General features: G+C 42.7%; 1 protein-coding gene across 8 annotated transcripts in view; it reads left to right on the top strand.

The window, feature by feature from the left end:
* The first annotated feature begins 2,436 nt into the window (after nucleotides 1-2,436).
* NDRG3 (NDRG family member 3) overlaps nucleotides 2,437-26,562 on the top strand; it is a 48,203-nt gene continuing 24,077 nt past the window's right edge. For 6 of the 8 annotated variants that reach the window (XM_014053401.2, XM_014053399.2, XM_087720291.1 and 3 more), the window contains exon 1: nucleotides 2,437-2,566. The gene's annotated coding sequence lies outside the window, so the exon portion shown is untranslated. Of the gene's footprint in view, nucleotides 2,700-23,259; nucleotides 23,519-26,562 lie in introns of those variants that run through there. The other 2 variants (XM_014053398.2, XM_087720289.1) reach the window with 2 other exon arrangements.

Below are 26,562 nucleotides of genomic sequence, written 5' to 3'. Positions count from 1 at the left end.
GAATTCCCTTATGTCGCACTGTAATTAATTTAATTTATTAGGTTACTTAATAGAAAGTATTTAGATCTGAGAAGGGCCAGTTTGTTTCATTACTATTTGAACAGCATAAAATGAAAACAAAGCCTTATTTTGGGGGTGTTTATCTGAAACCCTGTATAATGCAAAGCAGAAATCAAAATTTCATATAAATATATCCCAAGATCATTGCATAATACATTTTGTTTATGCTATCAGTTGGAATGGCATGAAAACCAGTTTGGTCTAGTGGTTTAGGCACCAGCCTATAAAGTGGAAAAGCATGAATTCAAGTCCCACCTTAGCCATGAAAGCTAGCTAGGTGACTTTGGGACAATCACCCTCTTAGCTCAACCCAATTCACAGGACTGTTGTAGGAAAATAGGAGGATGTGTTAATATGTTTGCCGCCTTATTTGTAAAAATAATGAAGGTGGGATACAAATAAATAGCAATAACACTTATACATTGCTTCACAGTGCTTTACAGTAAGCCCCTTCTAAGTGGTTTACAGAGTCAGCATATTGTCCCCAACAATCTGGGTCAGCTTACTGACCTCAGAAGGATGGAAAGCTGAGTCAACCTTGAGCTGGTGAGACTTGAACTGCCAAACTGCTGGATGTATATATCTTTCGTATATTGCTATTGCTATAGCTTCAAGGAAGTATGTATAGTATTGTCTGTTTTTCTCTTCCAATAATACCACTGAGTAAATTAGGCTGAGAAATAGTGAGCGAACCAGAATTACCCAGTGAGTTTTCATGGATGAGTTTGACCCTAAACAGATCCATAACACTGATTTTAAAGTTCATTTTAAATCTCATTACTGGGATGAAAAAAAATCCATTTGCTCTTGCATAATAATCTTTCTCTGTAATAATATCAATTATAAAGTTCACATGTGATTTGTAATATCTTGCTCTTTTTATATATTCCCTTAATGGCTAGGATGATATATCAAACTGAAGAATTATTTGTTTAACAATGGTTTGATTGCTTTGGTTATAAGAAAGCTCCATTGGTCGTATCATTCTATCCATGGATTTAAATTTAGAATTTTTTTTTTATAGGAAATACTTTGCAGAAAGCTACATATAAAACTGCTACAGCTCAGCGGTGACAGCAAAAGAACACTGAGCTTCAAATTCTTACTAAACAATTTTGTTCTTTTTGTAGGTCAGACAGTAAGTGGTTTCTCAACATGTATTTTGGTATCCTAAAGACAGTTCTCTAAAATGAATACAGTACTTAAATCTAGCCTTTTACAGATTGTTTACAGAACAATTATTATCTAAATAGCATAGATTCCATTGATTCCTAGTAAGGCCATTTGATCTAATGGCTTTAGCTACTCATTGTTTCTTAAAATAACTAATGAGAAAGAAAACATCAGCAGTTGGGTATGTTGATATACTGCTTCCAGCAGTAAACTTCGGAACCATACTATGAAAAAATCCCTTTGCTTAAATTTGTCTTCAATCTGTGTCAACCTTCATACAGAAATTTTTATATTTAAAAATTCCACTGCTCAAAATTATTGGTTTCAAATAATTTCATTTTCCCCAACAACTCAATTTTTTAAATCAGTTACAATTTCAGTAACTGATCACCTATTGTAATTTATAGATCTTTCTCTATGAATTTAAAATATTTTTAAAAAATGATTACTGCAATTACTATTGCTGTACTTTGTGATAATAAATTCCACAGATTAACTGTGCACATCACTAAAAGAAGGATCACTAAAAGAAGGATCACTTCCTTTTATTCTTTGTCTCCCACTGTTGAGTTTCACTGGATATCTCAGTGTTTGAAGCAATACAGCAGGCAGGGGCTATTTCCAAATAAGTTTACAGTAGTGGATGAATAAAAATAGTGTGAAAACCAGCATTTTTGATTCCTTATTTGCTCTGAAGGTTTGGGGAATATATTCTGGAATATCGTGGAAGCCCATTTGGGATGTTATAAGAAATTACAACAGTAACCTAGCTCCTCTAACAAAGCTAATACTAACTCCTTTGCACAGCACCATAACCCATCTATCCCCACCTCCGTTAACGTAGTAATTTTATTTATATGTATTTTTCTTTTAAGAGCTCAAGACCTTACTTCTCTCCCCCACCTCTCGATTATCTTTATCTTGCGCTTTACAAATCTCCTCCTAAGAAGCAACGTGCAGAAAGTAAAGGGCTAGCCTAAAATCACCCAGCGAGAACAAGCCGGGTCTCTTCATCCCTAAACCAACACGAGAGCCGTTGTGTCGCTCTCATCGCAGCCATCGCGTCATCTATATATCGCCGTTCAGCGCGAGGCCAGACTTTCTCCCCCTCTTCCCGTCTTGTCCCGAGGCCCGCTTCCCCTTCCAACCCAAGCTTGCCCTTCCTTCTGTAAAGACAGACCAAGAACTGCGGTTGCGCGCCAGCCGGGGAGACGCGCATTGAGGCGCAGTGCGCCTGCGCAGTTCTTTCTCTCTCTTCATTTTTTTTTTCTACCCATGCTGTTGTTGCTGCTGGCGGAGCCTGAACATCACCTGCGCGGTGTCCCCCTGTAAGGTACGTTCCGGTTGCGTCTGTGAGAGTCGCTGTGGGGTGTGGGAGACGCTTCTTCCGTTTCTTCAAGGCTGACCCGTCCGTCCTTCCTCGCCCTGCCTGCCTTGTGTTTGAACTCATTCGGGGAAGACAAGAGGTAAAAAAAACATCTCGCCATGGAGGACCTCCGCGGTATATAAGCTCTCCCCAGTCGAGCCGTTAATCCGTTAATAATCAGGGCGGCCATCTGGAAGACCCCTCGCTGGGGGAGGCCACTGCCGTCCCTTCGCGTGGCCTGGATGTCCTGTCCCCCCCCCCAGCCCTGTTAGGTCCTCCAAGCCCCCCTCGGAAGGAAATGCTTAATACCTTACAGGTACATGTTTCTCTGGAGTCCTTGGGGCTGTCTGAGCTTGTGTGTTTGCAGATGTTTCGTTACCCTATCAGATAAAGGCCGTCCTTTCTGTCGGTTACATGCTTCTCTGCCCTTCGGTGTGATGGAGCTCCTTCGAGCAGGGGGTGGGGATTCAATGCAGAAGGAAAGAGGGAAAGGACGCCGAGCGATTGCCCATCTCTGGCCGTTGAATGAAGCCCGGGGCAAACGCCACTGTCGCCGCTCTCTCTTTGCAAAAGATGTGGAAGGAAAAGAGTTGTTTTTAGTAACAGAATAGAATATTAGGTAAATTGAGCAGCCTAATTTGATAGCATACCTATCAAATCACAAATAAACTAAAGTCGCCTAGAACAGCTAAGAGTTGTTAATAGTCATTATAGTTTCTTGTCACTAATAAAGCCCACGAAAAGAAGGAGTATGAGTTCTTCAGATGGAGAAAAATTGAGACCCTCTTCTGCCGCTTCACCTTGTGCATATAAAGGGAGTCCAACTGAAGACTGTTTTGGAAAAGCATCGGGATTTTAACATTGAGAGAGAAAAATGGAAACTCGCATCAAAAGGTTTCAGATAGTCTCAGAAGGTCTCAATAAGCTATAGGGTTTTTTCTTTGACGCGGTACAATTCTTAATGGATAGATTTGTAATCTTGCTCACGACCTACCTGAATCCTGTCTTCCTTTGCTCAACACTCCCCGCCTCCCCAAAGATTCCAGCCACACCACATTTGATGAAGTGTGCTGCAGTTTCCAAAAGCTAGTGCTTTTTAATAAAATGTGTTAGTGGGGGGTGGGGAAGTGCTATCTTCTGATTTTGATTTTTTGCCACCATAAATTAACGCCACTCTCCTCTTGCAATGGAGGCAATGATTGAAGGTAGTAAATCTTTTCAAGGCTGTAATTTTAACAAGCATCATACAAAGTCCTAAAACTGGTGGGATATTTGTGTAAATTTGTATTAGGGTAGATTTCAAATTCTCCTATTATGATATTCTTGTAACAAAACATTGTGCTAAAGATCTTCCACCCTTCATCTTTTCTAATGTTTATGTTGCATGCTTTTGTTGAGAGGAAAGAAATGTAGCTAAAGCTACTAACAAAAATAAGAATTATTGTGTTTGCAGGCAATGGTGGGGGAGTTAATGAATAGCCACATTAGACTCTTCTCTTGGGAGTCAGTTCTTAGTCTCAAGTGATTTACAGCTCAAATATAGTTGAATCGCTTATTTGACCTGGATTTACCTGGTTTGTTTCAGACCTATTGTTTGTGATTGGAAGCTCTGTTACACTTAATATTTTACAATAGGGTTGTAATCTCAATCATCCCTCTTTGCTTCCCCACCCCACCCCCATAATGGGATTTGCCTTCTTTTTTATATATATGTTAGTATCTTTTTTTCTTATGTGTTTTAATATTCTGTTTTTTTTTCTAAAATGTGGAAGGGGATTCTTGACAGTGTTTATAGATGGCTCATACTGGTACCTTTCCTCATAATCTATTAACTAGCAACATTGAGTGCAGTATATTTTCATGGTTTAGCCAATATATTTGAAATTGTTTACTGAAGACTTTTTTATACAACAAGAAATTGCTGGAAGGTTAAAATTAAGTGCACAGTTTACAGCTATGATATTGCACCAATTAACACTCTCATGAGATAGTTTGGTAAATGAATAATACTCAAATCACAAGATTAAAAGTTGTGTTTACACTGTGCAGATTAGGACACCTTTGGAGTGCTGTGTCTAATAATGGATGTAACATTGTAGGTACCCTTATACTGGGTCACAAATTGTGGATGATAAAAATAAGAATTATTGTGTTTGCAGGCAATGGTGGGGGAGTTAATGAATAGCCACATTAGACAGACCAATATAAAAATTGATATTGACAGATCAATATAAAAATAATCATGATTATGAGAGTTTTGAAAAGCGATTCATATATCTGTTGAAAGAGTATATGTGTTATGTTTGGTGAAGTTCAAATGAAAAAAAAATCTCTCTACATGTGAAACTCTGATGCAAAAATGGCCTGAGATTTGTAAATATGGGGCATGGAATGGTAGGATTAGAAGCACTGAAATTGTAAGCATCCAGATTTTGGCTAAATATTAGAAAATTATGAAAGAGCTTATAGAAGGGATGCAGACAATCCTCCCCACTTTTTAGATCATGACAGCAGCAAAAGATTATTTATTAAATTTGTTTGCTTCCCATCTCACCGCAAGGCGACTTTGGACAAAAAGTGTTGTGAATCTACAACCCAGTATAATTTTCCTCCATCCAACCTTATTCTAGACAGGTAGAATAGAAATCACCGGAAACACATGACATCCATATCACTGATTGGTCAGTTTGAATTTTCTTGCAAACTACCTCTACCTCCCAAGGAGATTCTCTATTGGATTATTGTATCTTCAGGAGGCTAGCAGAGAGTGAAAGCTGAATGTAATCCTAGGGTATTCTCAGATTTCAAGATTCCTAATAAATAAAGCAGCTAAACCTGACAAGTATTAATTAGTGAAGTTTTATTTTAAATGATAGCTGACTATTTCTGACTTCTTTCTTCAGGAATTTTTAGTGTTTTCCAATTGGCACTGAAGCTGATTTCACTGCTCTGTATACAGGGAATGTCTTACCCATGTGCTAAACTCTGTTTAGAGTGTGTATGTGCATGTGCTTACCTGGTACTTAAGGAAAAGGAAAACTTTGGAACAATGTTTTCTTCTTGTACGCAACTATTAGCCCTGGCTTCCTTTATATTTAAGCTCAGGTTTAGTAAATGTGGATCACACAGGTGGTGGCGCAGCATGCCTAGCGTTTGGAAGTAAAGACACTTGCATTCCCCCTTCTCCCAGGTTTTTAAAGTTGGATTATTTTGAAAGATGATTGCTTCCATTTCAGCAAAGACTTGGAACAATTGGGGAGGCTGCCCTATGCATTGCAGATTTTTCAATTGAACAGTGGGTTGGAATAGATGATCTCCAATGTATTTTCTATTTTATAGTGTTTATTCATTGTTAACATATGCATTACAAGTACTATAATTGACCTAAACAAATACACTTGCTTTATTATTCTATCATGAGACTGTAATGTGAGGCATAGGTACAAATTCTACTGTAATATACTATAATATTCTTCATAAATAGAATTTTAGATTGGATCACAGTGATATATTAATAAGCATCACTCATTAGTTTGATATTTGCAAAAATATGGATATTTGTAAAAATATGGATATTTGTGAGACTCTATTGCAGTGTTTCTCAACCTTGTCAACTTGAAGATGTCTGGACTTCAACTCCCAGAATTCCCCAGCCAGCGAATGCTGGCTGGGGAATTCTGGGAGTTGAAGTCCAGACATCTTCAAGTTGACAAGGTTGAGAAACACTGCTCTATTGGACATGCTCTAAAAGACTGAGTGGCATACATGGATCGGAAAAAGCTTCTGTAGCTACTGAAATAGAAAGATACGATTACTAGAGCTACAATCTGATATGGAAAAGAAGAATGAAATATGTATATTTATAAAATGCACTTTCTGGCATTACACAAGTGCACCATTATTTCTGGGTAATTCACAGGCCAAAATAATTTAATTTTTGGAGAAAGGGAGTCATCTCTTTTTCAAGTTACAAATAGCTTAATTCCACCATGACAACTGCAGTGTGGTCTTCATGGACCTGCACATAATGAGTGTCTTGAATTTCAATCCGAAAATCAGTGGCTAAGCTTCTACATAGTGCACAATGCCAGGTGATATTAAAAGTCTTGCACAGATAGCCAGTTATTTTCTGGCCATAATTTAAGGGATTGTTTTTACTACAAAAGCCTAAATAGCTTGGAGTCTGACTGTCTGAGGTATATTTTGCTATAAACATGCCTGGTCATTAAAGACCATCCTCAAGTTGCCTCCATTTTTTGAGGGTTTTTTTTCCCGTGGCACACTGAGAGGGGGATGTATTTTTCTGTGTTACTCCACCCCTCTGCAGTTGCACTCAGCTCCCATGTTTTTTTAGGGAAGAAATACAAGCTTTTCTCTTTACCAGCCTTTTAAATATTTAAGTGGTATTTATCAGATTTTCTTTGTGGTGTTAGTTATTTGAGTGGACTTATCATCGGCCTCAGAGTTCATATAGGAAGCTCCAGTTGAAAGCACTGTCTTTAGATTGGCCTCAACACCTAGAAAATTCATCAAAGTAATGACAGTCCTTATGAAACAAACAAAATGTTAAAAAGTTATGGTATTTATGTAGTTACTTACCAAGCACATCTAAATTATATTAAAGTAACCAAAATAGCTTTACAACCCCCAAGGCTTATCACAACTTTTCAGCATCCCTAATGTTTGGAAATTGAAAGTTGAAAAATTTGATACACGTTGTGGAATGGTTTGGGTCCCAGTATGTCCACATTTATGTTTGCCTGTATGTTCTGCTTAACTTATCAGAACTCCCTCTGTGGAGAAAGCAGTGAGAGGCCTCATCTTGATGCTTCAGAACCCCAAGAGCACAATAATGTGGTAATATTTACTAAAATAATGCTCACCTGTTCAAAGTTGATGATGCTGCATCTGGGAGATGTTAGTTGGTATGGTAAAAAATAACAACAATTGTATCTTGGGATTCTATCCGTCAAGTTTCAAGGAGCTGTAAGGGCTACAAAAGCATCCAGGAGGCCAACCCTCATGGTATTGATAAGTTTATATGGATTAATGATAATGGCTGTAGCCTTAATACAGTGAAGATGAGCCGCTCCAGATGGCTCCAGTGGCTTCTCCTTCAACTCAGTCAGTTTGGCAGCCTGTACCTTGCAAATATTTTGAATTACAACTCCAACAAATGCTTATCATTGGCCTATTTCTAGCTAAAGGAAGATCATTACCTTAAGTAGTCTTGTAATCTTCCCAATAGGCTTATCTGATTACAACTTGTACTGTATTAGATACTTTCTTATTTATGAGTAATGACCTACATTATGCCATTATGTCTACAAGCCAACTTCCGCTCATGCAGTAGTAATTGCCTTGTTCTGTCCCATCCTGCATTCCTCTATGTCATTGGTTCTCAACCGTCCCAATGCCGCAACCCTTTAATACAGTTCCTCATGTTGTGGTGACCCCCAACCATAGGAACCAGTGTCTCGGTTCCTAAGACCATCGAAAATATGTATTTTCCAGTGGTCTTAGGCCAGGGGTCTGCAATCTTAAACACTCAAAGAGCCACTTGGGCCCGTTTCCCAGGAAAAACAAAACACCGGGAGCCACAAAACCTGAGTGGGCATGGCCAACTTGATGTTACTCACTCCTACCGAATCACTTGACTCCCCCCTAGCCACGGTTTCACATGTTTTGTGACTGTTTTTTTCTATGGGAAATACACACACACATACACACATTTCTCCCTCTCCCCTTCTCTCTTTCTTCCTCTCCCATCTCTTTTTCTCCCTCTCTATCTTCCTCTCCCTCCCTCCCTAATCTCTTTATCTGTCTCTCCCTCTCCTCCCTCTCTCTCATTCTCCCTCTCCCATCTTTTTCTCTCTCCCACTCCCATCTCTCTCCCTCCCTCTCTCCCTCTCATCTCTTTCTCTCTCCCTCCCTCCATTTTTCTCTTTTTCCCTATCTCCCTTCCTTCCCCTTTCTCATTTCTCTCCCTCCTTTTCCCATCTCTTTCTCCCTCCCTCCCTCCTATCTCTCCCTCCTTCTCCCCATCTCTCCCTCTCTCCCCCTTCTCTCTCTCTCTCTCTCTCTCTCTCTCTCTGCCTGCTGAGGAACAATTGCCAGCCATGGTGGAGGCCCCCCTTCAGGTGACCCTCCTCCCCCTCTCACAATCCCCTGGTCTTGCTGTGTCATCCCTCCCACTCAGATGAGAGGAGAAGGAGGAGGGTCGCCAGAGCCTTAGTGCAGGAGCGAAGCAGCCCTATACCTCCCTTTGCACCACATTTGCCCATTAGGCAGCCTTCGCTTCCTGCCAGTTCAGGTTTGAGCTTGTGCCCTCCGCACTCGGCCAAAGACATGGAGGACATAGCAAGGTCATGGCTGGAGCCTTAGTGCAGGAGAGATGCCACATCCTTTTGTGCCCTGTTAAGACCCTCTTTAAGCGAGCAGCCAGCTGCCCCGCACACACCTTTGCTGTGCTTTGGTGCTCACTTATGGGTGAGCACACCCTTCCGGCCCCACCACAGCTGGACAGGGGGTTGCGGGAGGAGGAGGGGGTCACCTGAATGAAGTCTCGGCCGGGAAACGGGGGACGGATGGGGAGCAGGAGCACTGCTTCCCGCTGCCGCCACCTCAGACAGGGTGACGAGGAGGCAGAGGGTCAGTGGGGCACCTGGGAAAGCACGTGGGGGACACAGGACAGGCACCCGAGTGAGCTGGCGGGTCGTGGGGGAGCCCGAGACGCGGAGCAGTGCTGCGAGGTTCCGACACTCCAGCCCTGACAGAAAGCAGAGCGCCGTGGCCAGGCGACCCAGAGCAATGGGCAGGGGCTGCTGGACGGCTCCCCCCGCCCATTCCCTGCAGTGGCCACTTTCCGAGCTCCACTGAGCCAACTCTTCTGTACCACTCCAGGCCCCGCTCGTAGTGCCGGTCAAAGAAGTGGGGCTCAGTGCTGAGGGCGCGCACGCCCAGGTGGCCGGGGATGAACTCCAGGACGGCCCAGGTATCGCCCTTCTTGACGCCCACAGTAGTGAGTGTGGGAGCCACTTGGCCACTGCCACCTTGGCCCGGTTGCTTCCGCTGCCCCTGTCGCCCACCGGCCGGGCCAAGGGGGCGGGCGGGTGGTGAGCGAAGGACAACTGGGCAGGCGCGCCACTTCTGCAGAAGTTTCTTGTGGTCAGCGGTTAGGGACGGCGTCGGGGGGGTGGCTGGGGGGGCAGCAGAGGAGCAGCAGGCTATAGCAGAGGCAGGTGCCCGAGAGTGAGAGCAGCGCACCCAGCAGAAGTGCCGGGCAGTGCTGCAGCCACCGCCTCCGCCGGTCAAGCGCCATGGCTCCATTGCCAGCGGCAGCCACGGCTCCCCGGATGGCACCAGCAGAGGCTCAGGGCGCACAGGTTGTGGAAGAGCCACACTCAAGACTCTTAGGCGACCCCTGTGAAAGGGTCATTTGACCCCCACAGGTTGAGAACTGCCCCCCTATGTGCTCCCAAATTTCCTTGAGAGAATCTCAACTATGATATCAGCTCAGTTAGGAAATACAATTAGATGAGTGACTTTATTGTAAAACTACATTAACAGAATCTTTCAAGTCTGAAGCTCCAAACTTCCCACTGGCACTTTTAACTGACTGAAGAATTAGGGCAAGTTCTTCCTAAGTTGTTTTGCTCTGATGATTAATCAATTAGGGTTCCTGCCTCTCTTGTCTGATTATTTCTTAGTTATCATCTCTTCTCCTTATCTCCCAAGTCATCCACACATTCCATTACATGGGTAGAGGAGATGTAGTGGATCTGCTCCTGTTGGCTTATTATTAAAAGATTTGTCACAAACATAATTTAGGCATTTAGCAAATAAGATATTTGAGCAAGCATGCCCTTATTTTTTTAAATTCATTGCCTTCTTTTTTCAGTTGCCAAATAAGCTATGAACTCAGATAGGTTTCCCTCCACTTTATATAAGGATAGTGGTATTTTAGAAGTAAATTACTTGTTCTGTAATATTTTTTTTTGGCTCTGTATCTCAGTCCTGACACCAGATACTGCGATTTGGAACTGTTGGGAAACAAACCGCCTAAAGGAGTGTATGCTGTCAAATACATTATGTACTCTTAAAACAATCTAAGATGAATGTATCCCTTTCAGTCAATATTCACAGGACCACTTATTAAATATTTTCTGTAAATATGTGCTTTCAAGGCCTCTGCTTTTTTTGATTGACTTTTTATTTCTGAGGAATTCAACCAACTTCAGTTCTTCATAACTCATATTTCTTCAGGTGTATTATATTCTAACTTCAACCATGTAACTCCCACTGTGGTGGCTGAGAATAGCACATTGGGCATTCTGTGTCCGCATATTGTTCTCTTTCCTAAACCTAGGAATAGTTGGAGAAAACCCATAAATGGAATTGAATGAGTTTTGGCATCTGGCCAGTAAACACTCAGCTCCATCCAGTTGCCCCGATTCTGTCCCGAATTAAGGGATTACAGGATCATAAAAAGAGAGTTTAATGACTTTCAAAAATGCCTTTTAGCCTAAAAGGTAAGTTATATGTATACAAAATTATGTGTTTCAAATGGGGAATCTCAATGTTGAAATGGGGAAACATTTTTATGCATACTTAATGAGCCACAAATCAAAAAATGAAAAAAAAAGTTTAATTCAATTTTGATTACCTAAGACTTGGGTCCAATGACATAAACCTGTCAACAGATGTTGTTCATTAGCAGAATGGATTTTTAATTGATTCTACGACTACCCACATACATAAATAAAATTGTTCTGGAGGGCTAGTTGGGAAGAGATTGATAGGAAGTGACATGTGAGCAGGATTTAAAAATGACTTCTGTCTAGCAGTTTATTCTGTCTGAATGTTCATAATCAAACGTCCATTGGATGGGCTGTTCTCTCCTGAATAAATACTTACATTTTGGCTACTTGGTGTTTTCCAATCAGAATAGAGCTGGAAGGGACCTTAGAAGTCTTCTAGTCCAATCCCCTGTTCAAGCAGGAGACCCTATACCGTTTCAGACAAGTGGCTGTCTAGTTTCTTCTTAAAAACCTCTAGTGATGAAGCACCCACAACTTCTGAAGGCAAGCTGTTCCACTGGTTGATTAACCAATCTGTGCATTCTGATATTAAACTGAAAAATAAGGGGGAGGAAGTTGGCTACTCACATTAAGGTTGCCAAGTTTGTGCTTCACTGAAAAATAAGACCTAGCCTGATTTTAAGTGTGCCTAATATAAGCCCTACCCAAAAATAAACCCTGGTGAAGGGGGGAAAGCCCACAGGCCATGGAAGTCGGTGGGCTGGAGCAGAAAGGAGGCTTGATTTTGTGTCTCTTGGCTTGCCTATGGCCCATGCGATGCATCAGGATCACCTGCCTTCCACCCCGCACCTCTGCCTCATCTGCTGCCAGTGCCGCCATGTGAAGATGAGTCTCTGTGGCTGGCTGCTCCAGTCCACAACCTTCAGCTTTCCTGTGGTCGGCACAACCAGATTGCTAGCCTCCACCTCCACCCCCCTGTGCCGTTGCCTCTGTCTGCTGCTTGGACAGGGAATCAACTCGCCTGCGCTGGGCAGGCTGCATAGCTCCAGAGTGCAGCCCAGTGGGCTTCAGCTGCTGCTGGATACCATCAGTCCCTGCATGCCTGCTGCCTCTTGTGTGTGTGCTGGGAGACAGGGCACCCAGCCAATCTGATCACCCTGAAACTCTTTCCCTGAAAATAAGCCCTAGTGCTTATTTTGGAGCCCAACAAAATATACGCCCGGGTCTTATTTTCAGGAAAACACAGTATCTCATTCTAACATGCCTCAGAGTAATAATTATTGTAAATATAAAATAAGGGGCAACAGTGTTATCTTGAGCTTCCAGAGGTAAGAGTACTGAAACTATAAGAAAATGAAATAATGGGTTTTTTCTTGTAGAAAGACAATGTGAATTTCATTATGTTATCTATTTCTGTAAATAAGATTAAAATACTTCATGAAATTTGTAAAATAAATAAAATAAATAAAATATTTGACATAATAGTAATACAGCTCATTTTGATTTACACATTTCTGGGTCATAGAATTAGCTTTGAATCATTTGTCAATAGATAGTAACAATTTGAGGATATTTATTTAAAGCTGAGTTTCAGATATGTGGAAAAAGAACGTCATTTATGGAATTTCCCATCAACTACGTTCTGTTCCTTTGTGGGATACCTAGTGTCTATATAATGATTTTGTATAACAATGGCTAAACATTCTATGTAATGTCTGTGTGATGCAGATTCCTCCCATGAATTGTATGGTGCAGTGTTTAATAGTTGTAATAATGAATGCTCCATTTTAAATATCTAACTAAATCAATGTGATCATTATTTTAAAGAGACACTGCTAGAATTTTATAAGTTGGCAGAAGCTAGCTTTTAAATTTGTATCTAAACCTGATTGTAATACTTTATTTCTGTATTTTGCAAGCATATAAAAAAAGTAAAAATTTCCACGCAAAATTACTATTTCAAAATATGTATTTAATAGCCTAAACATTTTCTGAATGATGCCCATTTTATATATGAGCATAAAATTTAATTTTTCTGAAAATTGGAAAATTAAGCGAAATATGAAATAAATAAAAGACCTGAAGATTTAAAGAAGGAAAGGGTTACAAATTTTTTCACTGTGATTTAGTGTATGATTTTCTTTAGCTATTTAAACGTCTGTAAGGTCCTCAGTTACAAAAACTTAATTGTTATATTTCCCTTCAATACAGTATTTCAGTTCAATTAAAATATTTCCATACAATGTTTCATATTGTATTTTGGGTTCATTTCAGGTTGATTCTGATTTACCAATTCTTGGGGCTATTTTATGTTTTACTTAAAAATTCAGTTTTTAAGGCTGCCTGCAGACTCTAGTGTCAAAATAACACATTCATAATTTTTAAATAAATGTGATCAAAGTTTTCTTTTTGTGAATTTGCAGTAGCTAATAGTTGATAAATGAGTAAGTGGAGTTCTTGTTCCTTTCTGAGCAATGTTATTAGTTTGCAACATGTTGTACCCAAATAAGTAATATCTTTGCACTATTTGGCTAACAATACAATTGCTGGCAAACTACCCAGCTCAAGAGCACCAAGAATTCCATAGTTCAACCCAGAGCTACAAACATTCGTTCTATTGAAATAAACGTTACATGTCTATTTTACTTATGCTATTTTAAATTTTAAAAAGGCTTCTATTCTAACAAATAAAAGCATGTTATAAGTAATATAGCCAAATAGTACTATGGAAAGATTTAAGAAACCATTTTAAACATGCAATTTTACTTTTCATAAAGGAAAGAGCTGTTTATTTTCTTCTAGAAGTAGTTTTCTCATATGACTAACTTGTCATTTGGTTCTATTTTTTATTCAGTTCCAACTTTACTTTCTTTGTGGAACTTCTCATCATCTTAACCTCTGTTTGGTTCAATATTATTATGTAGTCTGTACTGATGAAGAGTGAATATGTCTCCAGCTTACTGATTAAAGGTATAAATAGCTATATTCTTTTTACTCTCATTCTTTATCCAAAAACCTAGGTGATGAGTCCCACAGTCTAATTTAGTACCAGTTTTGTTGAAAGAGAGAATAAAGATCTTAATTCATATCATTAAAGACAGATCAAATTATTACTTCTCCATCTTTAAATTCATATTTATTGGTTTTTAAAGAATTGTCAGACTACGTTTTCTTAAAAAATATGAAATGGAAAACAGAAATAAATCTATTAAAAATATGGAATTAGCCTTTCCAAAATTCCATTGCTTATTTACATGGGGGAAGGTTGAGAGTGACAATTGTGACACCATCAATGAATACAGTAACGTTTTGAATATGTTATAGTCAAGCTTTACTACTTTTAATTGCTATGTATGTGCTATAATGCTACATACTTCATGGAAAAGGATGACAAATCTAGTTTTCAGTTACCTATATTTTAAATAGAAAACCCCCAGGCTACAAGTTTAAAATTTTGTTCCGTGATTTCATTGGCTTGTTGGATGTTAGTATAGTGTAAGAAATAAGAAAGTCAGCGAAAGTAAGAATATTTATGTTTTACAGCAAGAGCAACTATGAATCATAGACATTATATAACTTTGCAAAGGTGTAGCCAAGAGCACCATTCTGGTGTAATCCAAGCTTCCTGGTCTTTCTAGCCCTACGTTTGTTCATTTAACCTTTTTGTTCATCTTGCTTCATATGAATTACTTCTGGAGGTGGTGACTGGCAGTTCCAGGAAATGGTGAGCCTTTGTTCAGGATGGTGCTGGAGAGCCTTGAAGGAAGTTGGCCAACCAGCTCCTGAAGAAACCTCTTGAATCAGAGGATTTTATTAACTATTATCTAATTACAAACACTCCTTTTATGTGTGGGGCGCTTGAGAGGGTGGCAGCTCTGCAGCTGCAAACATTAATGGAAAGCATTGATTATCTTGTCCCTTTCAGTCTGAGTTCGGACCTGATTTGAGGAGAGAATCGGCCACAGCCAAATTGACCCCTTGCAGGAATGAGATAGAAGCAATGTGATCATCGATCCCCTTTGGTCTCTCAGCAGGCAATCTCAAAGAATAGTGCTATTGACTCTGAACTCTTGACAGCTATTCTGTGAGATGCCATAATGCATTATTTTATGTCTAGTGGTAGTTAACATCTGTAGAAAACTGCCAGAGGCATCACCAGGACTTTTGAGGGTGGGTTACATCAATGTAGACATGACACTTGGCTCTGCGTCTCCATAACAACTTAATCAGGAGAAGCTGTATATGTTCTGAACCAGAATACTACCTACTACAATAGGTGGATGAAGGCCAGTACTGTGAAGTAAGACTAAATTTCAGCAAAACATTATCTGCTCTAACTGGGCTGCACTATCTCAGAAAGAACAAATCCATTGTTAGAGATCTTTTCCAGAGTGGGTTTGCAGGATGGTCCAGTGATGGTATTATCACAGCCAATTGGCCTCGAGACTGGGTTGAAGCTGAAGCCACACCTCTGGGCTCCTCTCTGACTCCAGTTTCAATCCAGTCTGGCCAAAGAGAGGGCGAAATTTATTGACTCCTGATCTGATTTAGCTTTTATGGACAATCTTTGACTCAGCTTGCTTCCTTCTCACAAGGAGATCCTTCCTTCACCTCCCAGTAAGTCCCTGCCGATAGCTGCAGTTTTTCCAGCTGCCCGAGGGTTAAATCTCAAGGCTTGGAGGCTCCGGTGGCTGGGTCGCTGTCCCGGCAATCACATGGAGCCTTGAGAGGGCAGATCAGCGCCAGTGGGGACTAAAGGGCTCTGGTTTCCAGCCTGAAAGGCCCAGAATCCTAATACAGAATGCGCCTCACTGCAGCGGGATTAAAAGAGGACTCAGAAGAGCTCGAAGGCTGCGGAAGCCCCAGGAGCAGCAGAAGCAGCTGGGAAGGTGCGCGGCAGCATCAGACTCCCTAAGAAGCTGCGGCAACCCCGAAACATGCCCTTGCAGCACTTAAAAGATTGGGGTGTGCGGCGAAAGGAGTGAGGACCTATATCCTTCTGGCTGAGGAGATGGAGGTGAGGAGCGAATCACAGGAAGCATGAGGAGTGGTCCTAAGTAGCTGCAGGATGGCGTATAGATCCCCTTTCCCCCATGTCCCCTGGGGAGGAGACTTCCTCCAGGAGGCTTAAAGCCTTGGCTGACACTCGCCTTTCCCGTGCCAGCCAAAGAGACGAAGCTAGGAGGCACAGGGCTTTAGTCAGAACTTTTTCTAGGGCAGAGAGTTTGAGGGCTCTGCAGGGCAGGATCAGTCCCTCCCCCTCCAGGTCCAGGTCAACATTAGGGGGTCTTTCTAGGCAGGATTCTCCCCCTAGGTCACCAGATTCCTTGAGGGAGTGTAGTGGGGGGGCTGCCCATTCCCCCCCTTTCCATGGCGGATCTTGACCAGGTAGACAATCAGGCTGAGTTTTTCTCACAAGAGACACAGCGGGGAGGGAGAGACCCATCCAGGACTTCCCTGGCACTATCCCCAGCCTTGGTCAGGTGCCAGTGGGACCCAGCTGGGATTCCTTAGATATGGAGGATCTGCCTGTTGGCCTCCAGAATCTCATTGAAAGAGCCATTGCCTCAGATGTGGCTGCAGGCATGCAGCGCCAGGTGCCTCGTCCTGTACCTCAGGGCGAGATCATGGTGCCCAGTTCGTCATCATAGCCACGAGGCCCGATCCTGCCAGGCTGTCCCCCTGGGTCTCCTTCCTTGGCGAGCGAGGGGTCAGTCTTGGGGGTCAAGGCACAGCGAGACCCAGATCTCTCTGAGGTTGAGGAGGATCTGGAGCCTGACCCCCCCCCCTGCTTTCACGGGGTTGTTCCCTCCTACCCTATTCCGGTCCCTCCTATGCAAGGTGCGTGCCATGGCACAGCTTGGGGGGGGGGGCAAGGGGACAAAAGAAGAGCCGGCGAAGAAACCCCACTTGTAAGGTTGTGTTCCTGGTGGCTATCACCTTGGCTAGGTGAGTATCAGAGCTGGGAGCGTTCTCCTCCAGGGAGGATCTATGCAGGTTTCACAACAACAGGGTAGTGCTTCGCCTTGACCTGGCATTCCTGCCCAAGGTGAACATGGTCTTCCACCGTGTCCAGGAGGTGGTTCTCCCAGACTTACGCCCAGATCTAGTCAAGGAGTGGGAGCACAGGTGGCACTGCCTAGATGTAAAAAGGACCTTACGGATCTACTTAAGATGGACAGCGGAGTTCCGGAGGTCTGAGGCTCTATTTGTATCATTCCAATCCTCGTCGCTAGAGGGTTTCCCCGTCCACCATTGGTGGATTCGTCTGGCCATTGGCCTCGTCTAGGAGGCGCAAAATGTGCCGGTTCTGGCTAGAATCACAGCACACTCCACCAGGTGCTCAGCCACTTCAGCGGCCTGGGCCTCCCAGGACCTTATAGAGGACATCTGCAGGGCAGCTATGTGGGCCTTCCAGTCGCCCTTTATCCAACACTACAGACTGGATGTGTAGCATCCTCCGACACGGCGTTTGGCCGCAGGAATCTGCAACAGGTCCTGTTGAATCAGTGAGGGCTCACCCTATGGGACGGAAACTTGGCTTTGTCCCATCACTGGACCATCCTGCAAACCCACTCTGGAAAATGACAGTTGGTCTTACCTGAACTGTTATTTTAAGAGGTGCTTGCAGGGTGAGCCAGTTCCCACCCTAGGTTAGATAGACAGTATTGGAGGGGTGGAGGTGTCTCCTTTGTGACTTGTTTTCAGGATCTCAGGAGCACACATTGCATTGAAACTGGAGTCAGAAGAGAGGAGACCAGAGTTTCAGCCCAGTCTCGAGGCCAATTGGTTGTGATAATATTATCACTGTCATTCTAGAATCATTTGATTGTCGTCCCAAGTGATCCCTGAAGCTGTTGCCTGTTTCAACTGGTGGGTAAACTATATTATTTCCTGGACAGGAACAGCCTATTTACAGCTGTGATGGCATGTGCACTTGGAGAATCAGTGGATACAAGTTTTGGTACACAGAGTTTCCTAGAGAGAGGCAGATTAAGAGACTGACTAAACTGGAGAGGGGCGTGGGTTTAGGGCAGTGGTCCCCAACCTTTTTATCGCCGCGGACCAGTCAGCCTTTGATAATTTTACCGTGGCCCGCTGAGCGCGCGCAGGGGTGGCTGGGGCGTTGTTCTGCAGCGATCATGGCCCCCAGCCATTAATGTCTAAACTGCTGCAAGATATACTTAAATATTGATAAAATGTGAGGGGGTGTACTCACTTCTGTGATATCTATCCATCCATGTCTGTCTCTGTCTCTCGCTCTCTCTGTGTATGTATGTGTGTAGGCGTGTATGTGTATATATCCTCTATCTATCTATCATCTATCTATTTATCTATTTATCCATCCATCCATCCATCCATCCCTCTCTATCTATCAATCACCTATCCACCATCTATCTATCTATTCTAGCTGGCTGGGCAATTTGGGGAGTTGAAGTCCAAAAGTGTTAAAGTTGCTGAGATTGAGAAATGAGGACAAAACAAAAGGGAAGAGAATGAAACAAGGTCGTAGAGAGAGATTGCAAAATGAAAGGGCAACTTCTCTTTTTATTTCCTTCCACCCCCACCACCCCCACCGTGCCTCTCTGGCAATTGGCTGCCCAGGAGGTGGGGAGGGGAAGATGTTTCACAGACAGCTGCCACCCGCCCATCTCTCTCTCTCTCTCTCTCTCTCTCTCTCTCTCTCTCTCTCTCTCCCTCCCTCCCTCCCTCCCTCCCTCCCTCCCTCCCTCCTCTCTCTCTCTCTCTCTCTCTCTCTCTCTCTCTCTCTCTCTCTCCGCCTCCCCATCTGACCTCGGCTGCTCCACGGCGGAGACCCCAGAAGGCAAGCAAAAAAAAAAAAAAGGGCTCAGGAGTGGGGGAAGAAAACAAACCCCATCACATTCCTATCTGTGAAAGCTCCCCGCTCCCTTCCTGGGCAGCCAATTGCCAGAGAGGCAGTGTGTGTACGTGTGTGTGGGGGGGGGGTTGGCAGCCCGCGGCACGCCTAGTCCGCTGTGGAACGCGCTGCCACCCGCCCAGCGCTCGTTCTCTCGCTCTCTCTCTCTCTCCCCCCCTCCAATCTCCCGCTTCTGCTTCGACTGGCCAGCAACTTGTCCCCGCTTGCCCGGGGACTGGCCTCTGATTGGCTGGCGGGGAGAAAGCCTTGCCAGGGAAGGAGGCGAGGACTCCGCGGTGACGTCATGGGGACGGCGCCCCCAGGTAGCGGCGAACCGAACGCGCTCTGTCTCCACGGGCTACCAAGGCGGCCGGGCGGGCGGCCGGGGTGGGAGTGGGGTTTGGACTGGAGAGGCGGCTCTTGGGTTCGAGTCCCGGGGTTGATCTCAGGCTGCGCGTGTGGGTGAAGAGGCAGCAGGGATCATGGCCCCCGGCCGCTGCAGCGATCATGGCCCCCGGCCGCTGCGCGGCCCGGTGCCAGGTACTCCACGGCCCGGCACCGGTCCGCGGACCGGGGGTTGGGGACCACTGGTTTAGGGTAGCCACACTGTAGAATCTCTCAGGATATATCTGGTAGGTTAGAATAGTTTAGTTTAAGATTTTATCCACTAGATATAAGCAAATGAAGGCTTGGATTCAATTGGATTTTGCTGTGTCATTTTTGGGTTGGGCCTGACAATAGTAATCCATTTGCTGGTACAGTAACTGCATATTGAGATTACTGTCATATATTCTGTTTGTGGTTGCTCTTGAAAATGCAAAGTGATACAGAATCTAGAAACCAGGTTGTTGAATCAGCCACTCAGTCTTGTTAGCCATTTGTTGAAGGAACTGCACTGGATATCCATTTGTTACAAAGCCAGATTCAGAATTTTGGATATGGTATGAAGCCCTAAACATCTGAAAACCAGGATTACTGTCTTTGTATGATTGATCTGATTACTTAATTGAGATCATCAAGTGAGGTACTGCAATATGTACTGAATGCTGCTGAATGTAGATGACTGCTTGCAGGTGGCAGCACCCATATTGTGTTCTCTTGCACTTGAATGTGTTCTCTTGCACTTTGGAAAACACCTACTTCTAAGTGCCCGTCAAAAACTTTTTTCCTCCCAGCATTGAAAAATTAATTAAATATAATGATTGATTGAGAAAACTGGCATGCTGAAAAACATTACCTTTCTTTGTTAAGAATATCTCTAGGCTATATACATGCCCATTGGCATTCCAAGAGGATAAAAAATGGTTAATACTGTGACCTACTGTAGCCATCTATTAGGGAGGAAAAAGGAACAAAGGTAAGGTGGAATTGCAGGAAAAACAGGACTTCTGTGTCAGAGTTCCAAAACCCAGATGCTCAATAAATAGCAGCAACAAGCTAGAGTTTATTGAATTACTTTGCAACTACTGTGTCATTTTGACTTCAGGAGCCAAGGCATGGTAACCTTTTAGAAAGCAATATTGGTAGAATTAAATAGCTTAACCAATTCGCCTTCTGAAAATAATGTGGTTTTTTTTAACTGCTCATTTTGGCAGCCATTTAATGAAAAAGCAAATTCCCCACATAGTAAAGTAAATATTTTCTGAGAATGCCTACAACTCTTAATTCATATTTTAGATAAATTCACCAGGCTAGGAAAAATATTACAATCCAGATGTACTGGGCTAGATGGGTAAAATCTAAACTGAAAGTCCCAAACAAGACTTCTTCCAGTCTCATTCTATTTTTAATACTTTTTATTTGCCTGCTCAGTGTTGGAGATTTAAGATGCCAAATATCAGTCCTAGAAAAAGGAAGAGTTGGGCAAGAAACCTCCTTATTCAGCCTGATGCTGGGCTTCTTGTTTATTTGCAAAGAGAGTGCATAGTTGCCTTGGAAACAACAATCAGATATATTTACCAATTATGGTGAACAAAGCTTGAAGCTCTTTGGATACTGCTCTTTTTAGCATCATATGAGTAACTTATTTCTTGGATTATCCCAGCTGTTAGCTTTGTGATATTAAACTCATAAAGAAATGAGTTAGAGACAAGGGAATCTAATTAACACAAGCATTTAGAAAAAAGATGGCAAGGGGAAAAGTACACATGGATGGATTCATTTGTGATAGAGAGCCGTCCTGGGTATTTATTATCAGAGAGAGAGCTGTAAAAAGTGCCCTCACCAGTAGTGATATATAATACTTTAGACTTAGAACAATCAGGCACTGTTTTAATGAGCAAAGCAATAGCAATAGCAGTAAACTTATATACCGCTTCATAGGGCTTTCAGCCCTCTCTAAGCGGTTTACAGAGAGTCAGCATATTGCCCCCAACAATCTGGGTCCTCATTTTACCCACCTCGGAAGGATGGAAGGCTGAGTCAACCCTGAGCCGGTGAGATTTGAACCGCTGACCTGCTGATCTAGCAGTAGCCTGCAGTGCTGCATTTAACCACTGCGCCACCTTGGCTCATAGTGTGGGGAGGAGTATCCAGGATGGGTTGACCTTGTCCTCTCTTGATTGGACTGAGTCAAATAAGCTCTTTTAGCCACGTCTTGGTCACCAGGCTCCACCTAGTTATCAACTCAATTCATCAACTGACAGCTGTGTTCATCCTGAGATCCTGAAGCGATCAAAATTGCCTCCACGCTGCCTGATCAATCACTAGAGGCTGAGGAAACCCTCAGTGGAGGTAGAAAGCCCATGCAGCAACCGCTAAGGTGGCACGCAGCCCAGGTCACAGAGCGAGACCCAGGGTGCTAAGTGAGGACTCTCACCAAAGACAGGCAAGTGAGCTCTGCAGAGACCCCTGCAGCATGGGCAACGCCCAAGGAGGCTCTAAGGGCACCGGAGCGCTCCACCACTCTCCTCAGGGGTTGAGCGACGAATTGCAGCATTTTAAAACGCGCTGGAGTGCCTGCACTGGCAGCAATCGCCCGAGAACAAGGTGAGAGCCGGAGAGGCTCAGAAAGAACTGCGGGAGGCAGGGGGAGGCGAGAGAGAGAGCCCCAGCAGCAGCGGAAGCCGTGCGGCAGCCTGCAAAGGCACAAGCCGCTTCCATGTGCTCCAGCAAAGAGGAGCTTTTTGAATTTGTATCCGGGGGCCATTTTGAAACCACGTGGTCCAAGATGGCAGCCCCCAGCAGCTCAGAGGAGCCCGGCAGGAGCCGAGCTCTCAGCCCTGCAGCCAGCAACCCCCGGAGGCATTGAGGAGCTCTTAAAAAGGTTAGAAACCATCTCAGAGACATCAGCCAAGGGCAGGGGAGGCAAGCAAAGACTAAAAAGAAGCATATCTCCACCAAGGGGGCTAAAGGCTGTGGATCAATCCCCCCCAAGCCTAGCTCCAAGTATGAAAGGCAGAGGCAGCTGCCACAATGCCAGCAGCAGGAAGAACCACCACCACCCGGCTTGGAATCTGAGGAAAGATTACCAGGTTTCTCTTCACCTGGCAGGGCTGCAAAAGGGGACCCCTCCCTTCAGGTGAGGATTCCCTTCGACACCTCGGGCTTTGTCATCCTGTGTTCTGGCAACCTTGCTATCACAATTTATGCAAGCCCTATTCAATCCTTTTCTGAGTGCCTGACTAGCCGGAGAAGCCCAGACAGGGCAACGAGGCTCAGATTGTTGCTGAGCCTTCCCCTTTAAAGAAGGTCTTCCCTTTAAGGAAAAACTTCCTCTTTAAGGAAGAGAAAGGAAAGCAGCTCTCAGCAAGCTGCTGTTAACAGCAGGAGGCCACAGGTGAGAGTGCGGCAGCTCTTAGTAGCACAAGCAGTTTGTTTTTCAAAGGCCTAACGGGCAGGACTGTTATATTTGCTGCACAGAGCCATTTGAAAAGAAGGGGGAGGAGAGGCCACACATGGCCCAAGATGGCAGCCTCCTGCAGCTCGGAGGACATAGGCAGGAATCAAGTCCTCGCTTCTAAAGCCAGCAGCCCCACTAGAGGGGCAGAAGAGCTTCCAATCAGGTTAGAGATTACTTCTGAAGGTCCATCCAAGGGTGGGGGCGACTAGGCAAAGAGCAAAATGAAGCACATGTCCTTCAGGGTGGCTAAAGAGGCAAACTCCAGCTACAAGCCTCCCAAACCTGCCTCTAAATATGAAAAGTAGAGGCATAAAGCTCTAGGGCGCATCTGCCATAAGGCCATCAGCAAGAAGGGATGGCAGTCTCCTTCACTGCAGGGCATTCTCCTCAAGCCTCCCTTCTACCTCTGCAGGCATGGGGATGGGGCAACTACCTGAGGCAGAACAGTGTAAAGATGAGGTTAATTTGAGCTCCCCTCGAGTAAAAGACATTGAAGTTGGATGACACAGCGAGTTGGATAGAGTTCTTCGCCAATAACTGGGTGGAGCCTGGTGACCAAGGCGTGGCTAAAAGAGCTTATCTGACTCAGTCCAATCAAGAGAGGACAAGGTCAACCCATCCTGGATACTCCTCCCCCACTATGAGAAGAGGCGTATCAGGTAAGTACCAACGCGCTATTCCTGCTGTGCTGCTTCATTGTGGTGGTGGGAGCATTGTTCCTAGGAGGGATGAGCAAAGAAGTCAAGTACGGTATATATATTTTGAGCCAGATCACTCATGAGGTCAAACCAGCTGCCCAGCTAAAGCAAGCAAGCAAACACATACATGGGCAGCAGAGATAAGAAACATATATGCTAAAAGAAATTTATGTCTTATCAAAACCTCTAGTATTAGAAGATAAAATTAGATCAGCACTCCAGTGATTACTTGAAAGGCTACAGGAACTGATGGAATACCCTTAGAAATGTGGCAAGCATCAGAAGAATCAATAAAGGTTCTAACCAAGCTGTGCCAGGAAATCTAGAGAACATCACAGTGGCCAACAAATTTGAAAGTCTACTTACTGTACATTCCAATATTAAAAAAAAGACTTAACAAAGTATGGAAACTCCCGTACAATATCCTTAATTTCACCTGCTAGTAAAATCATGATTATGATAATCCAATACAGACTAAAGTCTTACATGAAAAAAGAGATATCAGACATTCTTTTCTCAATAAATTTTATTAAGAATTGTATTAAGCCGATAAAACTAATACAAGACCCTAATACCAAAATATTTTTTAAAAGGAAAAATAAATATTAAAAAATGTAGAAACAAATCCCCTGCAAAAAGAAAAAAGGGAAATTGTAAGCAAAAAGATGTTTTTCCCTTCAACCGCAAGATGTATATTCCAACTTTCACAATTTATCAGTCTCTTAAAATGCAAACAAATACGTCTTCATTCCATGACTTACCCCATTTTCTATAATCTCATCTCTAAATGTTTAGCTCTCCTTATTAATAGCAAAAGTTCAGTAAAAACTTAACAAAAATACCTAACCATGTAGGTGTATAATCCCACTTTACATTTAATCTAAATCTCCCTCATGCCTCTTTTTAATAATCAAAATTGATGCCATTAACAAACATTACAAAAATGTAAAACTAATAAACATTACCAGAAATAATACCCCTTTATTTACATATCAAAAATATGTAGATATTGCAAACCAAAACCAGCCAGTTTGGTATAATGATTAAGACACCAGGTTGGAAACCAGGAAGCTCTTGACTTTTATTCCCCATTAAAAACCAGTTGAGTGACCTTGGCAGTCACTCTCAATCCAACGCACCTCACAAGATTGTTGTGGGAAAAATAGGAGGAGAAAGGTGTGTTGTGTTGTTTGCAAAATTGTTCATTATTTCCTTAACAAAAATACTTATCCAATCAAGATAACCATTAAGCATCATCAGAATAGCAACTTATTTAACCACAATAAAAAATGTATTTTTTTTCTTTTTCCTTATAGCCATTCTTAAGTTCTAACTCATATTTTCTTCTACTATCTATATCTCTTCTCTTAAAATTCTTGTCATCTTTATTCAAATCCATTTGTAATTTCCATGTAGAAATTGTAACCAGTATCTCTCTTATATTCTGATTTAAAAGGATAATCCACGTGGCTCTTTTGATACATTATTTGTATATCTTATTTTTTTTAATGGTCATCCTATTCCATTTAAAATCCAATATTTCTTTCTCTTTCCTATAGGTGGTTAATCCACTTTAAAAGTCCATTTTTATCTTCAGAGGGACTTCTTCCTTTTTCATAATTTTTGGTTCCAATGTAGAGTTAACATGCTCAAGCATTTCTTGAATCCATAGATCAGTTTCCTTTAAAGTAGCCATCAAATGTCTTCTAATGATCAATCTTCAAAGACTTGTTATCAGTTTGAAATGCAAATAGTATAGGACAGATTTCCCTTGTGGGGCTAGCTTTCTAATTAACTTCAAAGTTCTTTTTAAAATCAATTGCATCCAAAACTTTCAAGACTTTCCCCAAATAACATTATAATCGCCCTTTTGCTACATACCAGGGGGGAAAAAGATCTTATAAGCTGGAAACATGTAATTTTCCTTTTAAATGGATTGAAGAGAGACTCACCTAATGACTATTAAACTTGAGGTTCCAAAGATTTTTTCAATCTTAACCATTTTTTTTAAATTTCCAGAGTGATTAAATAGATGAGATTTGATTAAAACTTGAGTCTTAGCAAACCTGCATAAATGGCTTGAAGCATGATGAAACTTGTGAATTACAACTGATCTGAAATAGCTGCAAAATGTTTGTTTCAGCTGTCTATTCCCAAAAAATAGCTATCTGGAGTACATAAAAGTAATTTCAGAATATTTCTTCGTTCTAGAGCAGGAGTGCTGAACTCGTGTCATCATGGTGGCATCACGTGACATATCGGGACTTTTTCCCTTGCTAAACCGGGCGTGGGTGTGGCCAGTGTGTGATGTATCTGGCCTGCGGGCTGTGAGTTTGACAGCCCTGAAAAGTTTGACAAACGTTCAGAGAGAAGTTTGGCAGTAGGAGCTTGCATTTTCACCTGTAAAGCCTCCCCTTCAGCAAAAAAAATAAAAATGCAGCACTTTAGTTCATATTTCTCACCTGAAAACTGATATTGTAGCATTGGAAAGATAGAGTACGGTCCCATTCACTCAATGGATTGAAGACCTGATTACATTTGCCACCTATGATCAATTGTAGATAAAGATTTTGAATGGATAAGTACAACAAATACGGCTTTCAATGTAATGGAATCAACATGTGGAGGTTTCATAATCTTCCAGTAAAAAAAAATCAACTATTTTAATTCTGCATCAGGCTTCTGTAATGTTACAGGCTACATTGTTTTGTTTCTTATTTGGTGGAGCAAAAAACTGAAATGGAGCAAAAGATAGATCATGCAAGAGGTAATGGAAGCTTGATTGCCAGTTGCCAATAAACATTTTGCAAAAGAAGACTGAAAGCAATGAATACTTCTAACTCTTGGATAACCTTGAGTATAACTGCTTACAAAGCTATCATTACAGAAATTCTCCAATGCTGGTGGAGACAGTGGTCATGCATGGATTAACTCAGTAACCAATAGAACTGAGTCTACAAAGTGATGTCATCGCCTCAGGGGAGTGTCCTCCTGCTTTTTTAGAC

The sequence above is a fragment of the Thamnophis sirtalis genome, unplaced genomic scaffold, assembly GCF_051295495.1.
Source record: "Thamnophis sirtalis isolate CommonGarterSnake01/CBP01778 unplaced genomic scaffold, rThaSir2_p1.2 scaffold_7, whole genome shotgun sequence".
NCBI lineage: Eukaryota > Metazoa > Chordata > Lepidosauria > Squamata > Natricidae > Thamnophis > Thamnophis sirtalis.
The sequence above is the reverse complement of the archived record's forward strand: the minus strand, read 5'-3'. Positions and strand labels throughout refer to the sequence as shown.